This window comes from Castor canadensis, chromosome 9 (assembly GCF_047511655.1).
Source record: "Castor canadensis chromosome 9, mCasCan1.hap1v2, whole genome shotgun sequence".
NCBI classification, from domain to species: Eukaryota; Metazoa; Chordata; class Mammalia; order Rodentia; family Castoridae; genus Castor; species Castor canadensis.
Genome location: NC_133394.1, coordinates 135,442,467 through 135,463,631, shown reverse-complemented (window position 1 = coordinate 135,463,631; position 21,165 = coordinate 135,442,467). Strand labels below are relative to the sequence as shown.

At 46.7% G+C, this 21,165-nt stretch overlaps 1 non-coding gene across 1 annotated transcript; it reads right to left on the bottom strand.

The window, feature by feature from the left end:
* Positions 1–299: 299 nt before the first annotated feature.
* LOC141411250 (small nucleolar RNA SNORA2/SNORA34 family) lies at positions 300–436 on the bottom strand. The gene has a single exon (XR_012436055.1). It is a non-coding gene; the product is annotated as a small nucleolar RNA SNORA2/SNORA34 family (small nucleolar RNA).
* Positions 437–21,165: the final 20,729 nt, after the last annotated feature.

The following is a 21,165-nucleotide window of genomic DNA, read 5'->3' as shown; positions in this document are numbered from 1 at the left end:
TGACTTCTTCAGCACAATTCCATAGGGCATATTATGGGTAGGATTATGTTCCCAAATAAGATATGCCGTCTTAACCCCACTAGTGTAAAGAAAAGGCCCTTATTTGGAAATAGGGTCTTTGTAAATAATTAAGTTATTAGGGTGGATCCTAATCCAGTATGGCTGGTGTATAAGAACAAAAGGGGAGAGTTTATTTTGTTTTCTTGAAATAGGGTTTCATGTGTAACCTGGGCTAGCCCAAGCTCACTATCCTCCAGCCTCAGCCTCCCGAGTGCTGGCATCAAACACCATGCCTAGCCACATCTTTCTTTCCACTGAACTGACTACTACATTTTCAAAGTTCTGAAATGGCCAACAGACCACAGAAAGACGTTTCTTTAGGCCCCTGCTTGAAACTAACAGTTTCAGCAAATAGCTGGCCTTGATTCAGGGCCAATTTATTTATTTTTTGGTGGTACTGGGGCTTGAATGCAGGGCCTCACACTTGCTAGGTAGGTGCTCTACCACTTGAGCCCCTCCACCAGTCCAAAAGGGGAGTCTGAAAACCTGAGCAGAGGGGACTCAGGGGCAGAGCTACAGGGAAATGCTTGAGGACACCAGGAGCCAGGACAGAGGTGTGGCACAGGTTCCCTCAGCCTCTGAAGGAACCTGCACTGTCAAGGCCTTGACCTTCGACTTTCAGCCTCCAGGACCAAGAGATGATACCTTTCTGGTGTTTAAGCCACCCAGTTTGTGTCGTTCTGCTATAGCAACCCTAACAAGGTAATCAGTAAGTTTCTATGAATCAAGAGGCAGGAATTTCAGGGACATAGCTTCCTGGGAAGAGGTGACACATGGGGTGTGGGTGGGGGAGGAGACTTCATGGCCGCCATCTGCTCACCAGGTATGCTCGCCCATTCATTGTCAGCACAGGCCCTGAGGTCAGGTATCACTGGCAGGTTCATTTTCACAAGGTGAAGAGCAGCTCAAAAAGGGAAAGCCACTTGCCCAATGTCACAACATCACATCCCTAGCAAATGTCGGAGTTACGTTTCAAAGGTATGTATACTGGTTCTGACCCAACGGACTGTTTACTCACCTTTCTGCATCAAGCAAACCAGGCTCCTGATGCCTGTCTCATCATTCTGAGGATTTGACTTTGTGCTGCAGTGACCTGCTCTGGACTTTTACCCAGCACTACATCTGGGACACTGCAGTTAATACTGTGACTTGGGGCTCAGGCTGCCTGACGGTGGCATCTCACAAGCTGTGTACTGCAGATAAGTTGCTTTGTCTCTGTGCCTCCTTCGAAGTGTACGAGAATTACCATTGTGTCGTCCGCCCCTTTCATTCCTGGGTGGATTAAATAATCCTTGCAGGCATTTGAAGTAGCATCGGGCATGCAACGAGCACTTAGCACTATTCCTGCTTTTAAGCAGGTCCTGCACACTTCGGTTGTTTCCTGACTTGGGCTCAGTTCTCAGGGCTCCATTTTCCACAGTAATAATAATGTGGAAACACTGGAGGATGGAAAAAGCACAAAAAATTGTGATCAGAAGGGACAGGCACTTTAAGTGCAGGATCTCCTAAGAAAGAAAAAGCTCAGGTTTATTTTCTCCCTGTGGAGTGTTTCTTGGGCTTTCAAGAGGTCCCTACAGTATAATTTGCCATTCCAGCTGTGGTAAACCCTTAAAGGACTATTGACTGATAGTGGCTAGTTTCAGAAGACACAAATAAAGACAATATTCCCCAGGATGACAGAACCCTTTGTGCCTTTTTATTTGTGTTATTACTCGGGCTCAGAGATGGGCAGGGCTGAGTCAGGAGGTAATATTTAATGTGACAGAAGGGCCTGGAAGTACCTGAACAATTGGGGTGAGGATTATTCCAAATGGTCTGGGTGCAAGGACAAGAGGGGGTCACAGAAGTGCTTTTCAGAGGCTCTGGAGGCAGTCTGCATTACACTGTTACAATTGTCAGAGCCACATGTGACCCTGGAGTCAGGAACACCTGAGTTCCTCTGAAAGATGAGCTGTAGAATCTGCACCCTGTTTTATCATCTGATAAATGGAAGTCCCATGATTCTCTCTTATCGACTTAACCTTCCTCTCTAAGGGAGGGTGACTTTGTGTGTGTGGGGAGGGGTAGTGGGGGGTCAGCGGCAAGTTTGTGGCAGAGGACTTTTCCCTGGAGGTTGAGTACGCTAGGCAGCCTCCCTGCCCACAGGTGCCATCTTCAAGCTGTGTGCTTTGGAGACCTAGGTGGGCACTGAAATAGGGAAGATGGAGGCACACCCACTGTTATTTGGGGCAAATGGCAATCCTTTCTGACTCCATTGTCCTAGTTACAAGATGGGTGAGTTGGTGAGATATATATATATAGATAGATAGATAGATAGATAGATAGATAGATAGATGATAGATATGTATTGCTCAGCCATAAGGAAGAATGACTCCATGTAGTTTGAAGGTAAATGGATACAAAACTGGAGGACATCATGTTGAGTGAAGTTAGCCAGGATCAGAAACGCAAAAGCTGCATGTTTTCTCTCATATGTGGAAGACAGATCCAAAGACAAACATATACACAAAAACGAGCATGCTCATACCCAAACTCGGATCTAGAACATGTTTGTAGCAGTGGACCTACACTGTGGAACTTGAGAGAGGAGGGAAAAGGAAAGGGGATGACAGTCAACAGAATCGAAATACATCACATCTGTAGAGAACACCACAATATGTGCTGAAAGCTGCTGAATAATGGGGGTGGGAGGGAAGGGGTAAGAGAAAGTAACAGAGGGGGTTGAACTGAGCAAAGCACAGTGGGGATACATGGAGAAACCCCTTTGAACATTGACTTGGAATTAATAATGAAAGACAGGACTGTAAAGTAGGTATAGTGTGTGTGGGGTGCCTGTGTGAGGAGTGAGAAGAAGAGATGAAGGTGAAGGAATAGGGTTGATGGATTTCATATACATAAAGGAAACAGAATGCTGAACGCTCATGTAATTGCTTTAGTGGGATGGAGGGGGTGGCAGTGGGGGCATGGGGGGGCTATCTGAGCAATGTATAATGTAAGGCTATTCAGAATTGTCACAGCAAATCTGCTGTACAATGAATATATGCTAATAAAAACAGAGGGAAAAAAAGATGGGTGAGTTGGGTGACATCGATGGGGGCATAGAACCCTTTATTCAAAAAAGAACCTGGTGCATAAGCCCAGGATGGAAGGCAGCAGGAGCAGGGCTTCCTCTCTTGACTGTGGAGGGCACCTAAGCCATGCCCCCTCACTGTTCTCTTTTCTCCCCACATCTTCCCCATGCTTTCCAGGAACCTGCAGAGCACAGCTGAAAAACATTTGGCATCTGATGGCCTCCTAGGAGCCTTCCAGTTGGAAAAACTGTGTCTTAGGAGCCTTGGGAAGGCCTCATCTTTATGCTTTTCTGTCTTCTACAATCCTGGAATTTCACCACTAGCAGTTGAACTTTCTGTGTTACCTCTTCCAGCAGCTTCCTCAAGCATAGTACTAACACTTTAGTGTGAATCAGTACATTTTTAAGCCCTATTTTGGCTTTGAGGGTACCTGTTCTCGAGCACCCCCTCTGTGACACATGCCTTGTTAGACCTGTGAACACAGTGATCAATGACAGCCACCCACCCTCCACCACAGCCCAGAAAGAGACCAGTTATGTGCCTGTGTGCTAGGGCTACAAGTGTGATTAGGAAGAGGTCAGTGCAGTGACCCTGGAAGGGGGAGGCTCTCTCAATAAGGGATGGTGTCAGGAAAGAAGGGACACCTGGCTGAGCCGTAAGGCACTAAACAATTAGCCAGATAAAAAAGAGGAAGAGGAAAAGCAGTTGTAGGTCCAGAGACCATCTTACATAACTACTCGGAAATCAAACGCTCAAGAGGTTCTTAACTGGGTTCAGGGACAAAAATTCAGAAATTAAAAGTCCAATCTCCCTTGCTGGGGGTAGGAGAAGGATGAGAGAAGAGATGATGAAGATGACTTATTTATTTTTTTTTTGGTAACTATCACATCATTAAAAAATAAAGCCTTATATAGGGGCTGGGTATGATATGGCATGCATGTAAATCTCAGCTACCTGGAAGGCAGAAGTAGCTGGATTGAGGACCAAGGTTGGCAGGGAGAAAAGTGGGACCCTAACAAAACAAAACAGAACAGAACAAAAAAAACATTAACTAAAAAAAGCAAAAAGACTAAGTATGGCTCAAGTGGTAGAGCACCTGCCAAGCAAGCATGAAGCCCTGAGTTCAATCCCCAGTACTGAAAAAAAGAAGTTTTATACACATACACAAAGGTTGATCACCTCTTCCAAACCCTTTAACGACTCCACGAAGCCCCTTAAGAACAAGGATGTCTTTCAGGGTCTCAGGCAGGTGTCCAGAGCTCCAGGGCCCATCCTTCAACACCACGTGCTTCTGCTCTCTCGAGAGGATGGAAAGCGAAGAGAAGAGGCTGGATCCAGGAAGACGAAAAGCATCTTGGGTCCTCTTGGGCTCTGCCTGGCTGTCCCTTGAGCTCTGGCCGAAGCTCCAGGAGCTGGGTCCCTGGGATTATCTCTCGGCCACACTGAAGCCCTGCTGTCCCCTGCAGCCCAAGACTGACTCAGGTTGGCTTCCAGGTTTGGCTGGGAAATGTGGCTGACACTGAGACGTCGTGGTGGTGTGGGGCTCCAGTGGAGGCCGTGATCATCACACAGGGGGCGTGATCATCACATAGGGGCATGATCACAGACCCTGGGGAGCACTTCTGGGCTCTGAGCAGCAGGCTGCATTCCTGATCTTTCTTGTCTGTTTCACGGGGTCCCTTGAGTCTGCCGGGCTCTGCCTGTCTTCGTACTGGCCCAAACAAGGGCTCTGTGATTGTAAGGCACCTCCATGTTTGGCTACCTGTCACCCTCACAGTCACCCCCAGACTAACTCAGAGGAGAATGGGCTTCACTGTGCACCGATGTGCTGCAGATTTATTTGTGTGAGAGGGCATCACCTATTCAGACAATGAGGGGGGCAGTCAAGATAATTTATTTCCAGGGACAAAGGCCACACATTAGGACTTCGATATGTGTCCCGCCAAGGCCGAAATAAACTCAGTGACTTTAGAGATAAGGTATTATCTCTGAATTTGCATTTCCTTAATGGGACAGGTGACCTCCCTTGGCACCACCAGCCACAGTGCACCCCTCGAACTCCTGGGAGAGCTCCCCCCTTTGGCTCGTTTGCAATCAGTTATGTTTATTGCCCTCAGTGTAGTTTCACATTGGACAAGCTCCGTGACGAGCCTGCCATGTCTGAAGGGGTAGGAGTGTGGGACACTGAGGACATGGTTTGGACCTTCACCCATGTGTCTTTTCACAGGGTCAGGTAACTGAGACACAGAAGTGGAGTCACTCCCGTGCTATCTGGTGCCAATCACTTAACGACTTAATAGCCAGTTTGATTACTTCTTGTCAGGAGGGAAAAGGGACTGATACAGGCACAGGAGGCAGGGTCATGGGGTGCAATACTGATTTCCCAGTCTCCCCGCCATGTGACCCGTTTGCCTTATCTAAAAAATGGGAATCATAAAATCCCCTCTGGTTTTACAGGCATTAAATGAGTTAGCACACAGAAAATACTTAACAACAGTGTTCAATAAACACAGGCCATTGTTCTATGGTCACACGTTATCCAATCTGCAGATTCTCTTCCTACTCGGTACCATCTGCAAGTAACCAAATAGTTTTGGAAGCAAACAGGAAATTTTACTCAATGGTGTTGGATGGAGAAGGGGAGTTCCAGCTCTAAAAAACACTTTCTTGTATGGGGCATAGTGGTACATGTCTGTAATTCCAGCAAGCAGGTAGAAGCAGGGGGATCTTGAGTTTGAAGCCAGCCTGGGCTACCTATCAAGACCCTGTCTCAAAAATAAATAAACCTGTAAACAAAATAAAAGCACCTTCTCCCTGGGCAGGTCTGGGGTTTGGGTTTTCCTAGGCCTGGGTTCTGAGGGGGTGTGGTATGCAAGGTGTCAACAGAGTTTCTCCTGGAGAAAGGAAAGTCCCAGGAATCACGGTGTCACCCCTTTCCTTCCTTAATTTGGGCATGGTCAGATCTAGCATGGCACCTGTGGGTGTGTTTACCATTATAATGAGCTCAAGGTCATCCAGACTGTGGACTTGACATTGGGTCAGATTGCGCAGGTCTGGGTCCTTCTGTGATTGAGAATCTGTGACAACTCAGTAGCCAGCAGCTGGGAACACTTGGTTGTCAGCATCTAGGCTTTAACTTGTGCAAGCAAACAGCAGAGCTGACAGGACACAGGCTATCAGGAATTTCGGGGTTCAAAGTGGTGACAGGTGGCTGAGCGAGGACTGCTACCTGGATATAAAATTTAATTCAGTGAAGGTCCTGTCCTCCAGGCTCATGGTCTAATTATCACTGGACACTTTCTCCTCCCAGCTTTTATCATAGCTCAGGTCGCCCCTCGAAGATGGAACAGACTTTGCGGGGTGCCAAGCCTCCCTACTTCCTACAGAGGGAGCTCCCTTCAGAGTAACAGTTTAAGGAAATTTTCAAGACTTTGTTTTTAAAATTGAAGCATCATCTGCATAAATGGTCAAGTGTACCCAAATGTTTACATTTGGGTTTTCCACCACCATCACCCCGTAAGTCTCCCTGGCCTCGTCCCAGGCAGGAGCCCTTTCAAACTCAACCCAGGTAACTCCTTTCCGACTTCTAACCCTCAAGAATCAGGCTTTTCTATTCTGAGCTTCCTACAAATGGAATCATGGCCATGGGGTGCTGGTGAATGTTTGACAATTGGCTCTCCTTTTTTTTTTTTTAAGCCCTGAGTTGGGGCAGGATTTGGTGTGGCATGCCTGTAATTCTAGCACTCAGAGGCTGAGTCAGGAGGATTGAAAGTTTGAGGCTAGCCTGGACTACATAGTGAGACCCTGTTTAAAAAAGAAAAACCCTGACTTGCCCTTGGTCAATTTCCCGAGCAGTCACCACCACTCATGTGAAACTGTCAAGGTGTGGCCATTGAACATGGGCTGGAAATCTGTGCATTTGAACACAATCCTATAGTAACCCCCAAATAGATGCCATAGGTGTAAATAATTATCAACTGCACAGATAATAATGAACATGAATTAAAATAATTAGAAAGGAAAGAGTTTTGAGTATACTGCCTTTGTTTTATGTATAATTTTTTTTAGTTGTAGATTGATATAATTTAACCTTTTTTGTTTTTTGAGATAAGGTCCTGCTATGTAACCTGGAACTTGCAATTCTCCTTTCTTAGCCTCTTGAGTGATGGGATTATAGATGTGTGCCACCACACCAGGCTAGCCTTTAATTTTTAAGAAAGCCTATTCTTAGCAATTGGATTGCAAAACTCCTAAAAACCTAACAGTCCATTCTCAGAAGCTCACAACAGCTGTCTTCAGAACACTAGTGAATAACGTGTGCCATGAACCACTCTTCTGTGGGCTTCTTTCACTCAACACCCTGCCTGTGGGCAGTTGTTTCTTCTTTGTTATGGCTGTGTAGTATTCCACTGTGTGGCTATACTACAATTTATTCATCCTCCTGTAGACCACTGGGATGCTCCCTGGTTTGACTTGCTAATTAGCTTTCATTGCAGAGCTGCTACGATAATTTCATGTACACAAGTTTTTGTGGATGGATGAGCTCATTTCTCTTGGATTTACATGTAGGAGTAAGTTTGCCAGGTCTTTGATATGCAAATGTTTGTCATTAGGAAATAATGCTAAATGATTTTGCCAGGTGGTGGGACCCCTTTTCTCTTCCATCTGCAAAGTTCCAGTGCTGCATTACTCCAGCTCCCGGCTGACACTGGGGACTGTCAATCTAAAAATTTTAGCCTTTCTGGTGAATGTGTAGTGGTTACCTCAGAAGGACTTTTTTTTTGGTTTTTGTCAGGGTCTCACTATGTAACCCAGGCTGGCCTAGAACTTGCTATGTAGCTCAGACTGGCTTTGAATTTGAGCTCCTCCTGCCCCAGCTTCCTCAGAGCTGCTGGCACTATTTGTGTGTGCCACTGTGCCTGGCTTCTCAGAACAATTTCATTTGCGTTTTCCTGAAAGTGACGATGCTGAGCAGTCATCACGCCTGCACTGCCAGTTTTCCTTGGTAGCAGAGCCATGAATTCTTTTTTAGAGGTTGTCACTGGTTTGTTGGCGACCTTGTTCAGTTTTGCCTGGCACTGGCTGCTATTTTGGGACTCAGGTTCCCTCCAAGAAAAGTGAGCATCGAACAACTGTTAACTCATTTCCTGTCACCAAAGGGGCTGTTTGTGACTAGCATGATGATCCTAAGGTCAGGCTAGGGTGGCTCCTGGCTCCCTTTAAGATATATCTCTGAAAGGAACCTGGAAGACAGAGCACTCACAGGAGGCATTTGAGGTTCAGACTCTACTTTTCCTCTTTCAGCCACAGGAACTTGGTAGTCACTCAACAAGCCTCGGCTATCTCATGTTGGATGGGGTAAGCATGGAGAAGAGCTTGGCAGATGCTCACTGGGTGGATCCCAAGGGCACTTCTGTGAGTGTCATGGGAGGAGGCTCTGATGTCCCTGGGGATTCTGGTGCAGACTTTAGGGGCTTCCCTTGGATTGGGGAGCTAGCACCCCCCATCCTTCCCTGGGTTCTGTGTAATGAGCCTTCTGCCCTTAATCTCAGCTGTGACCATGGAAAATAGGAAGGTAGGAAGACAGCTGCTAAGGTCTGAACTTGTGTTGAACTGTAACTGCCATTGTGACAGACAGGGGAGCTCTAAGAAGCTCTTCCTCGTGAATGGATTCATGCTGTTACCATGGAGTGAGTTCATGGAGTGGTTTCTTATGAAAGGACAAGTTTGTCCCCCTCTGTCCCTCCCTGTCTGTCCCTTGGCCTTTCTGAAGTGGGAAGACACAGCAAGCAGGTCCCACAATCTTGGCTTCCTGGTAAAATTATCTTGCTAAAAGTGAGTCTGGCTGTGGTAGTCCATCAAAGCAGCATGACATGGTGTCCCCTGAAAGCCTCAAGCCTGTAGCCAGGCGCATTAAGAGGTGTGATTGCATGATGGGACCATGCCCAAAGAGTCAGGGTCCTCGGACTCGGTAAGACAAAGTGGCCTGAGGTTTCTAATATACCACACCCTATGGGAAGATGGGTCTTCTGGTGGCTTTCTATAACCTCTCAATAACAATGGGAAGTCTGAGACATTTTTTTAATTCTAAAAACCATTAGTGCTCACTGGAGGAATTTGGAAACACAGTACAAAGAGGAGAAAAATACTGGGGGCAGGGAGGAGAAATGACCCAAACAATGTATGCACATGTGAATAAATGAATAAAAAAAAAAGAGGAGAAAAATACCTCATGCCCCATTTTCCAAAGTCAATCATCGATAGTGTCCAGGGACCCATTTCCACCATCACATTCAGCTCTCCACCCTCACTCCTTAATATCATGCTCATTTTTTTTTATGGTATTGGGGTTTGAACTCAGGGCCTCATGCTTGTTAGGCAGGTGGTCCATGGCTTGAGCCACTCTGCCAGCCCAATGTCTTGTTCTTTAATGGTGGCATTGCATCTCTATTCTGTGCACATAGGAGCATTTATTTAACTTCAAAACTGGTGTTCTTAGTTTTCTTCTGTTTTATGGTTATGTTGAGGCTTACAAATCTTACACAGTGTACTGTGCCACAGGAGGAAGGGGCCAGAACTTGCCTACTTATCACTTTTTGAGTCCTAAATTTCCAACCACTAACAGGACTGTCTGTCTAGCAGTTGTTTATGTGCAAAAAAAAGTGACTCTGAAAGTAAATGGGGACGTTTCTAATGGGCCTGGAGGTTTCTAAACCATGTCGTGTGTTCAGTTACCGTTCCTTTATCATGTCCTTGGTTATCACCATCCATTCATTATTCCAGTTTTTTGTTGTTGTTGTTGAGACTAGGTCCTGGGTGCAAATGATCCTCCCACCTTAGCCTCCTGGGTAACTGGGATTACAGGCATTGGCTGTCATGCCAGCTGTATCTGGGTTTTTTTTTTTTTTTTCTTTGTGGTACTGGGACTTGGACTCAGGTCCTACACCTTGAGCTCCACCAGCCCTTTTTTGTGATGGATTTTTTTCAAGATAGGGTCTTGTGAACTATTTGCCCAGGCCGGTTTGGAAACACGATCTTGATCTCTGCCTCCTGAGTAGCCAGGATTACTGGCGTGAGCCACTGGTTCGTGGCTTATATCTGGGTTCTTGACTTAGGTCTTTCACTTATCAACTAAGGGGCCTTATGCTAGCGACTTCTTTTCTTTGGGCCTCTGTTCTTCCACCTACAAAATGGGTAATAACACCTCTAAAACTATGAGGACGTCACCTCACATCTCACACAGCACATAGAGCACCTTTGTTCACCTTCTGCTGGTCGTGCGCCGTGGCAGGCAGTGGTGGATTACCACTCAGTGGTCTGTAAATGGGTTTGCTGATGCATGGAGGAAGTCAGAGAATGCATCTGTTGGGAAGAAGGGAGGGAGGCCCAGCAGATCACTGAGAGCCAGAGGAACTGGCCTCGTTCTTTGTGTGTGGTCCACAGTGTCCCTTGCCAGTCTTTTGTCCAGCAGAGTTCAGAGTGCCATGAAAGTGTTTCTGACTCCTTGCCACGTCCTGGTATGCGTGGGGTGGCAGTGACAGTGAAGCCTTCATCTTGTCTGCAACTTCCCCATCTCAACCAGAGTTTCCACTCTGTCTTGTTGCTGCCTCCTGATTCTACCTGAGACTTTTCTCTGGATCTAAGACCTTTGAGGTCCCCAGCACTAATGATGTCACCTCAGTGACTTCTATGGACCACTAGGCAGCTAGTCAGGAGCACTTACGTTGCATAGCAGCAGGACGTGGACTGGGGGGAGGGCGGTCATTTCTTCGCTGCTGACCCGACAGTCATCAGTGTGTTAGAGATGGTGGGTGAGGCAGTGTCAACGCAGCTCCCCTCTGTCACACAGACTTCCCAGAAAGGCTACTGCTATCTTCTGTGTGGAAAAATGACAGAACCCAGACTCCAGCTCTTCCAGGGAGGAATCATAGGTTTTCTCTCCTCCTCCCCCTCCTATTTCTGGTGCTGTATTTGCAGAAGGATTTCTTGGGTTCCCCCAGGAGCAATACTCATTTGTCCAGGACACCATAGTAAGTGGGCACTGGTTGTGCACAGAGCCTTTGACAACTGTAGGCTCCAGGGGGACAGGTCCCACCTGATCTCTATCTTCACTGCTTTCTTCACAGTAACTTTGCTCTCCTTATCCACTGGCACTTGACCTTGACTCCCAGCACTGCCCTGAGCCTGCTCCTGTAAATGTACACTGGGCCACTCCTCTATTCTCCTCCTACTCGACTCTCCCTAGCTTGTGGTGCCTTGGCCGCTCCCTGCCTCTGGAAAGTTCCATTCCTCTGGCTTCCTGGCCTGCAGTCTTCCTCCTCTTGGTTTCTGACGTATCTTTATCACTCTCCTTGTGACGTTCTCTGCCCTTCTTTAAATCAGCTGGTTTCAAACTTTTAAATTGTTTTTGCAGTGAAATTGTTCTTTAAACAAGAACAAACATATATTGTGTGCTCGAAACCCAATATAAAAACAAAAAGCCCACAGCTTGTATGGTTGAAGTAGTGGGTGGGGTGGTGGTTGTTGGGGCTGGCACTGCCCCTTCCTCTGTGTCTTCCCCTTCAATTCCCAGAGTTCAGAGCACAGTGTGCAAAACACAGACCTGAATGTCAAGGTTCCATAGGGCTCTTTGTACCCGCTCCACTCGCTCATCCCCGACAGTCTCATCCTCTCCCTCTTCCCCGCCCCCTCCCCACACACACCAACTCCAGATGTGATGCTTACAGAGGAGCAAAAACAATGACCCTTTCTGCCCCTTCTTTCATTCAATTCAGAAATGAGACCTAGGAGACAGAGAGCAAGAAAGTAAGCTTCATGAGTATCGGAGCTTACTAACTAGGGAAGGTAGCTTTTAATCTCAGTCACATGGGCTTGTCCCCCTTTCTAGAGTTGACACATCCACCAGTCCTGGGCAGAACTGGACCCTGGAGAGCATTTCTGCTCAGATCGGAGGGCAGTCTGGAATATGTGTATCCTCCACCTTGCTTACTCCAGAAGAGAAGGGGCAAAGATCTCCCCAACTTAATAATTGAAAGTTCGCTGAATTAGTGTTTTTGTCACTTTTGTGTCTGTGTGATCCAAACAGCTGAGAGAGCAACTTAGAGGAAAGATTTCCTTTGGCCCATGGTTTCAGTCCATCATACGGGGAAGGCATGGCAAAGTTCCTCCCAGGACTATCTTTGTATCTTCCAAAGGAGGGAGGTCATATCTTTCATTTGTTAATGTCAGAAAATTGATTGTTAAATTATTCATTGAGTCACAGTGGGTCATTTTGAAAGCAATCTTCTAGCGAGCAAAGCTTTATCAAAGTTGACATGATTCCTGCTATCTGAACAGATTAGCTTTATAATTTAACGCTTAATCTATCCTCGAAATACAATGAGGAAGATGTTGCTACTACTTGCACATCAAGAGACTCAAAGGCCTCTGGGTCATTTTTATTCTCTCATTACCTTATCAAGTTCATAAAACTTGAAAGTAATAAAAAGAGACACATGAAACAATGCCCATTTGGGTTTCCAGTTTTTATCCCATAATTACCAGCAACTCAGCCGTTTCCCTTGACTTCTCCTTGACTTCAAGCTGAAATATGGCAGCTCTGTGTTGAGTCAGACACTGGGAGGGACCTCAGAGGTTGTTCTTGCCCATAAGGTAGACCAACTGAAAAGTCACGAGGGGTCTGGCCTCAGCTCCTGAGTTTGTGGCCTTAGAGGCCCCTTCCCTGAATCTCCTTTTCTACAGTGGTAAAACAAGGGTGAAAGTGTGCATTTGCAGGCTTCTGGGGAAACCCAAGTAAGTAAGAGCTGAATGGCCGCTGAAACCAAGGAGATGCCCAGCGAGGGTTGGCTCTGTCTCCAGGGAGAGAGCACTCATTGTGCTTTCTGCCCTGCTAGCCTTATGCTTACCACACACTGACACCACCGTGGGACATCTCATTTCTCCTCATTACCTCCCTGCATTAGAATTGGGTCTCCCTCAGAAAGCCTCTAAGGGGGTTGACTGTATTTAGTCCAGCAGGATTAGGGAGATTGGGTGTTTAATTAAAACCATGAGTGTGCATCAAAGGGTGGTAGAATGGAGAGAAAGTTTTTCACTGAGATTCCCAGTGACTTTGGGAGACAGCTGCTAATCCCATTTCCAAAGGCAACATGCCTCCATAATTCACCAGCTGCAGAGCACTCTGTTAGCATTTTTGGTCGCCTAGGACTCACCAGTAAATTACCTTGTCCCGGGGGCCAGGATGACAGCTCCTCCCTGTGGATTATCGGCGACACACAGGGAGATGTCTGTCTGCACACTGCTGAATCTCCTATGACATTGCCTGATGCCTAGTAGGTGACCCAAGCATGACTGCAATGAGCAGATGGCTGTCTCACACTCAGTCATAGAGTCAGCACAGCACTGAAATTGACTTGCTACCTAGAAGTCCCCAAAGCCTTCAACAGGGCAGAGCATTTCCACGTGTTAACCAGAGGAGGGCTGGTGTATCTACCACATTTTGGTGGCCACCTACCCATGGAACCCAGTTCACTTTTGCCCTGGAGCATTTCATCGCTCACCCTTGATTAGAGAGTTAGAGGAGAATTCAGGAAAACTTGTGCCAGGGAGAAAGTCAATTAAAGCCCAAATGGAGGAAGGGAATGACCTGCAGTAATTCTGTGGTCTGAGGGCAAAAACTCTCCCTTCCTGAAGCCAGTGTTTGTTTTTCTAACCTTGACGGTTTGGTAATGGGGTTTTCTTGTTGCTGTTAATGCTGAAATTCCTGGTGAAATACATGACTTTTACAGCGCTTATGCTAGTAAGTGAGAAAGCGCCCTCTCGTTGTGCTGATTTCCCCAGATTTATGCCTTGAGAGGCATTGGGTGGAATCGGAATAGTTGGGAAATCAGCTATATAGTGTCTGGAACAGCCCCACCATTACTACCACCTCTAACTGACTGTGGCTGTTACCAGTTGACATATTATAGGAAAGTCTCAGTTAATTGGACATCAACCTTCTAAGAACTTCAAGTAATCTGACAAAACACAACACACCTAACCAAATTCCCCACGGCCTGTACTACCGAATGTTTGTTGACATTTGGTTTGCATATGTGTACATTACTCTCCGTAATACTACCTAGTTTCTGAATTAAAAATGGGAAGTGCTGGCCTGGGGGTGCTTAGATCCCTAGAGCGGGGAGGTGGGGGGGAGGGGCGGGAGTAGGAAGAGAGATTGAGAGAGAGAGAGAGAGAGAGAGAAATGCGAACCCGAGGCAGGCTAGACTTAGAAAAAGTTCAGGACTTTTAAAAACCATACAGCCTGATTTAGAGCACCCCTTCCCCATCCTGACCCCTCCCTCTGAGCACTGTTCAATGGCAGATCCTTTGTTAGGTTAGAGTGGTAATTTCCTCCCACGTGGACGTGGGGTACCTGAGAATCAGGGTTGGCGCATGCAGGAGTCCACCCAGGCCGTAATCGCCTTCCCGGAAGCAGCTTTTCAAAAGCACCTGGAAAGAGGCAGACTCTGCTTCTTGCTTCCTCCTGGCCCCACCATGGCCTTTTGTCACTTTTCCCTCTAACCTTTGCTTGCTTGCTTATTTGCAGTACTGGGGTTTGAACTCAGGGCCTACACCTTGAGCCACTCCACCAGTCCTTTTCTGTGAAGGGTTTTTCAAGATGGGGTCCTGTGAATGATTTGCCTGGGCTGACTTCGAACCATGATCCTCCTAATCTCTGCCTCCTGAGTAGCTAGGATTACAGGCCTGAGCCACCAGCGCCCGGCTTTTTCCCTAACCTTTAATAAAGTTTTACTAACACCCTTGCTGTGTCTCCATATCCTGCCTGGCTGTATCCTCCTGGAATATGAGAATCGGAGATTAAACTCCCTGACTGCTGCAGGAATGTCTGGCACTGCATTGTCTTGGATTAGCTTCCTGTAGCCGTGCAACTCTTGAAGTGACAAGCCACGTGGGCGGACTGCATGTTTTCTTTTATATTTTAGGAACTGTGTTTTATATTTAATGTTAATGTCGATGTGAATTTAATTAATTATTGGCATCCAGCTCTATGTCATGCTTTGAGTCAATAATACATTTTTATTATGAAAAAATTTAAACACTCAGAAAAGCACGGAGAGCATTGTAAACAGTCAACGGGAATGAACACACTGCAAACTTTTTGTTGGATTTGCTTTCACTTGGTGGCTAATTATTAGCATGCACGAATAAAGGATCACATCTAATCAATATCCCTATTATTTTCTCAAACAGTACAAGGAAATTAAAGCTGTTTGACTCATAAAACTCTGCTTTGTCTTTGCACCTCTGTTTCAGTTCCTCCTTTCAGAAAAGACTCTGGGATGGCCATCAGCAGTGTCAATGCTGTCCAGATTCTCTGACTTTGCCCTCAGTTTCTTGGCTTGCCCTTTGCTTTGCCTCTCTGCCTTCCTTCTGGGTTTGGTTTCTTCCTTGTTGAAATGTCATCTTTGGCATTTCTTTCTGTAGGGGAATGTTAGCAGTAAAATTCATAGACTTTCGTGTCAAAAATCAATGGACAGCACTATTTGACATGCTAATCAGAAAACAGAACTAATTAAATGGTAGATTGAGGAACCATCTAGAAAGCTGGGGGGAGAGACGATGGGGACGATGTAAATAATGTACAATACCAGTCTAATCAGAATTGTCACTACGAATCCCCCCCCATAATGAATATATCCTAGTAAAAATTTTATAATAATAAAATAGAAAAAAATTGCATAAAATACATTTTTCTACTCGCTACATGATGACTTGGCCTGGCCTCATCACCAGCTATGCCTCCTGTGTGGCCCCAGTAAGCAGATTCTGCACATTATGTCTCTCCGTTCCTTTTGTGCTCTGCACTCTTGTCTCTGAACTGCCTTCTACAGGTAGGGTCTCATGAACTATTTGCCTGGGCTGGCTTCGAACCTTGATCCTCCTGATCTCTGCCTCCTGAGTAGCTGGGATTACAGGCATGAGCCACCGGTGCCCGGCTGACTGATATATTTTTAAGGTCTCTTTAACATTGCTTCATTTCTGGAAGCCTTGGTTCTGAGTTTCATTGCATTTATTAATTTTCTCATATAGCAGCTATTTATTTCACGAGCTTAGTAATGATATCATGACTTCAATGTGGGGATGGAGGTGGGGCTGGTGTCGTGTGGAATGCATGCACTTGCTTCTGGTACCCCATAGATTCCAGACCAGTTTTCTGGTAGTTTCTCCAAATGGGTTCCCGTGCATCTGGCAGGCGCTTGGTGCAGGTGGAAGGTCTGTGGCCTTTGCAGTGGCTCTTTCACTTTTCATGACCCGGGGAGATGGTCAACTCCTTGTTGCATACCTGGCCCCTGGAGGGCCTTCTGTGCCTGTTTCACAGCTCCAGCTTCACGCTGAGGAGCGGGGTGCTTAGCTCCAGCCCCCACCTTGCACAGGTTGAGCCCCTGGGCGTCTGTTGGGTCACCTGTCTGCAGTGCTTGCCTGGCTCCAATACCTCATGGACTGTTTCCTTTTGGCTTCTGCTCCCACTCTGGAACCCGGGGATATTTTATCCTTGTTTTTAAGTTTCACCATGAACTTACTAATTGAGGGCAGGCGTTAAATTGTAGCCAGCATTTCTCTGTCATGGGAGTGAAAGGGACTTCCAGTCTGAAAAATTAATTAGAAATCCAGCAATAACAATACTGATGCTTGTACCCTCCAGGCAGGACCACGGTGGGGATGCAAGCAGGGAGATGAGAGAGGGATTCGCTGATAGCAGCTAGGGTCCTGCTGTGCCCTCTGTTAGGATGAAATAGTCTCAAACCGCATTCCTCCTGCAGGGCACAGGGACCTGGTGGCACTGGCCTTTGGCTCATCTCTGCTACTGAGTTTATGCATGGAGGGACTTAGTTCCAGTTAAGAGTGCCTGGGGGGATGTGGCTCAGAGGTAGAGTGCTGGCTTGACATGCTTGACACCCCAGTTCCATCCCCAAGCACTCCAAAAAAGGAAGAAAAGAGGGAGGAAGGGAGGGAGGGAGGGAGGGAAGGAAGGAAGGAAGGCGGGAGGGAAAGGAGGAAAGAAGGAAATGCCCCGTGTCTTGAGCCTGGGGCTCCTCTCCACATGTGTTACCCCATGTGAGAAAACTGCCTAAACAAAACCCAAGCACATGAGCTGCCCTGCTCAGGCACCGTGCTGTGTGATAGACACCAAAGGCATTGTTGAACCCAGAACGGAGAATCTCTTGTCATTTCAGCAGCCTGGGAGCCAACCACCTCCCTGTGGACTGTCCCTGCCATCTGCTCACTCACATCTTCCCTCTGTGACTCCCCACCACTCCTCACTGCATGGGGGAGCCTGGACTCTCCTGTTCTGAGTGCGGGTTGAGTTCACACTTGCTCTGTTAGTGCTCAGCAGGGCTTCGATAAGCCTCGCTCTCCTTACCAGGAAGTTGCTATTTTAAATAGCAAGCTTTTCATTCCTCATATGTAAAGTGCAGTGACCAGCACATAAACAGTCAGCAGGTGTGTTTGCTACCAACCACTCATTCAGTTTCTAAGTCAGATTTAATGGCTGACCAAGCAGAATTTATTGAAAAGGGGGGCCAGGAGTGGTGGCTTACATCTGTAATCCCAGATATGCAAAGAGGCAGAGATCAGGAGGGTGTGACTATTGAGACCCCCATCTCAACCAATAATCTGCACATGATGGTGTACAACTGCAATCCCAGCTACAAAGAAGTGTAGGTAGGAGGATTGTAGTCTGAGGCCAGCCCTGGGCAAAAACACAAGACTGCATCTGAAAAATAACTAAAACAAAACCAAAAAAAGAAGAGAAAGGAGGTGGAGGAACAGGAGAGGGAGGAGGAAGAGGAGGAGGAGGGGGAAGTTGTGGTTGGGGCCATGGCTCAAGTGGTAGAGGACCTGCCTAGCAAGTACAAGGTCCTGGGTTCAAACCTCAGCACCATCAAAAATAAATAAATAAAGAAAGAAACAGGGAAGCTGAACGCCAAATACGGATCATTCCAGAGTGCAATTAAAATTATTTTTGAAGCTGGGCATGGCGGTATGTGCTTATAATCTCAGCACTTAGAAAATTGAGAGTTCAGAGCCAGTCTGACATAGTGAAACTCCATCTCAAAACATTATTTTTGGGGCTGGTGGAGTGGCTCAATTGGTAGAAGGCCTGCCTAACAAGTGTGAGGCCCTGAGTTCAAACCCAGTGACATCAAAAAAAAAAAAATCCTGTTTGAATTACCTACATATCTGTCCATTTGCTGACACATATAGATGAAGAAACTACAAGAAACAAAAACCACAAATCAATGTTGGTAAGGACGTGGAGGAAAAAGACCACTCATGTCCTGTTGGCGGGGATGTAAATGAATACAACCACTGTAATGTACAGTATGGAGGTTCCTCAAAATATTAAAATAGTTCTACCATGTGATCTGATACCCACCTCCTGGGTACATAGCCACAGGAAGTGAAATCAGCATACAGAAGAGACATCCACACACCCGTGTCCATTCCAGCACTGTTCACAATAGCTAAGATATGGAATCAACTCAGGTATCCATCAATGGTTGAATGGATAAAGAAAATGTGACATGTATACACAATGGAATATTATTCAGCCACAAAGAAGGATAAAATCTTGTCAGTTGCAGCAAAATGAATGGAATTGGAAGACATTGTCTTTCTGTGTGTGTGTGTGTGTGTGTGTGTGTGTGTGTGTGTGTGTGAAATAAACCAGACACAGAAAGACAAGTACCATGTGCTCTTTCTCAAATGTGGAAGCCAAAAAATATGGGCAAAAAGAATAGTGATTGCGAGAGGTTAAAAAGGGGCGGGAGGTGGATGGATAAGTGGAGGCTGGATCTGATTAGCATATGCTGTGTACAGGTGTTGAAATGTGACACTGAGCCCATTGGAAGTCCAATTTGCATATTAATAAAAATAACATTTAAATTAAAAATATTTTTAAAAGAAAATACAGATAACTGAGTACAAGAAAGGTATGATAATATAGACTAAAGAAAGAGGAAATAAACCCCACAAAAGCATCTTTAAAAGAGGCTGTCAGCCGGGCGCCAGTGGCTCATGCCTGTAATCCTAGCTACTCAGGAGGCAGAGATCAGGAGGATCGAGGTTCAAAGCCAGCTCTGGGCAAACAGTTTGTGAGACCCTATCTTGAAAAACCTATCATAAAAAAAGGGCTGGTGGGGTGGCTTAAGTGGTAGAGCACCCACTTAGCAAGCGTGAGGCCCTGAGAACAAACCCAGTACTGCCAATTAATAAATAATAAATAAATAAGAGAGGCTGTCAACCACCTTCATAATCAGGGAAATAAAAAATCAACCCACAAGCTGAACACTGGTGGCTTATGCCTGTAATCCTAGCTACTTAGAAGGCTGAGATGGGGAGGATCATGGTTCCAGGCCAAAAGTTTGCCAGACCCCATTTTAACAGAAAAGAGCTAGGGTGGTAGGACACAGCCCGCTATCACAGTGATGGTGAGAAGCATGAACTCGGATTGCAGTCCTGGCCAGCCTGGGCAAAGCACAAGACTATCTCAAAATGACCAGAGCATACAGGGCTGGAGGAGTGGCTCAGGTGTAGAGCACCTGCCTCACAGGCATGACGGCCTGAGTTCAAACCCCAATACTGAAAAAACAAAACCCCTAAAAAGCCCACAGGGAGACACCATTTTGGTCCTACCAGAATGGCAAAATGACAATTTGATAAAACCAAGCACTGGCAAGGAGAGATACCAGGATATGCCTGAAACTTGAGACTGCTCGAGCCAGCATGGAACAACACAGTCCCCAAAAGGGCTGACCCCAAACAATGGGGCAGATGAATAACTTTTATATTGTTTGTACAGGGGCCTTCCATAAGACTGCAGAAATGACATGAATTAAGCTACGTACACAAGCTGGATAAGTCCTACGCACATACACTGGAATATGAGTGACTTAACAAGTCATAAAAGGACAATAAAGAAGGAGTCATTTATAGAAAGCAAAGCAGGCAGAGCTAACCATATTTACAGTTATACTTCACAATTCTCTAGTCCTTTCCCCTATATCCTTGGAGTCAAGGATTTTTGTTTTGTTTTGTTTTGTTTTTTTAAGACAGGTTCTTGCCACATAACTCAGGTTGGTCTGGAACTCACTTTGTAGCCCCAGTCTGGTCTCAAAATCAAGATCCTCTTGCCTCAGCTCCCTGAGTGCTGGGATTACAGAAGTGCACTATCATGCCTGGCTTTCAGCTTACTTTTCAAGCCATCCAGGAGACACCCTCCTGTGCTGCCCTCTGGTGTTACAATAAAAGGCTTCTCTCGAGTGTCATTTCTTGGCTACTTTTAATCTTGATCTTTACTGGTACGGGCTGAGCTGGTAACGCAGAGACTATGGGAGAAGCAGCAGCACAGTGACAGTAGTGTGAAGCCAGCAGCGGCGACAGCAGCTAAAGAGTTCAGCAGAGGGAGCAGAGGCGACAGAGACTGAGGGCTAAAAGAGCTGAAGATGAGAAACGGTGGCCCCCATCACTGCAGGAGTTCCAGGGAGCCGTACCACCAACCACGGTCAAGGGCTGAGGGCCCTGCCACCAGGACTGACAGCTGTCACACGTGTGGCTGGGGGGTGAGGGTCCCAGCAGGTGCCACCTGCTGCTGTGTCTGCTGCCTCCACCCGCTGCTGCTGGAAGCTGAAGATTACAGTGGCTGCCAAGGGCACGGGCACTGGTGGTGAAGCCAGGGCAAGCAGCCTCCAGCCCAGTGCCTCCAGCCACGAGCCTCTGGCTCCTGACATCTGGCAGGTTCAGAACTGCAGGCCTCTGGGTCTGCCAGTCCAGCCACTAGGCCTCAGGCACTCAAAGGGCCCCACCAGTGATTGGTAGCAGCTTCATTCAACAAGTACTAAGCACCACTGTATACCAGGCCTGGGGCTCAGTGCTGATGGCAAAACAGAAGAAAATTCTGCTTCCATCCCGGAGCTAACAGTTTTGGGGGCTGGGGCGGGAGGTGGGGAGGAGACACAGTAGGGCAGAG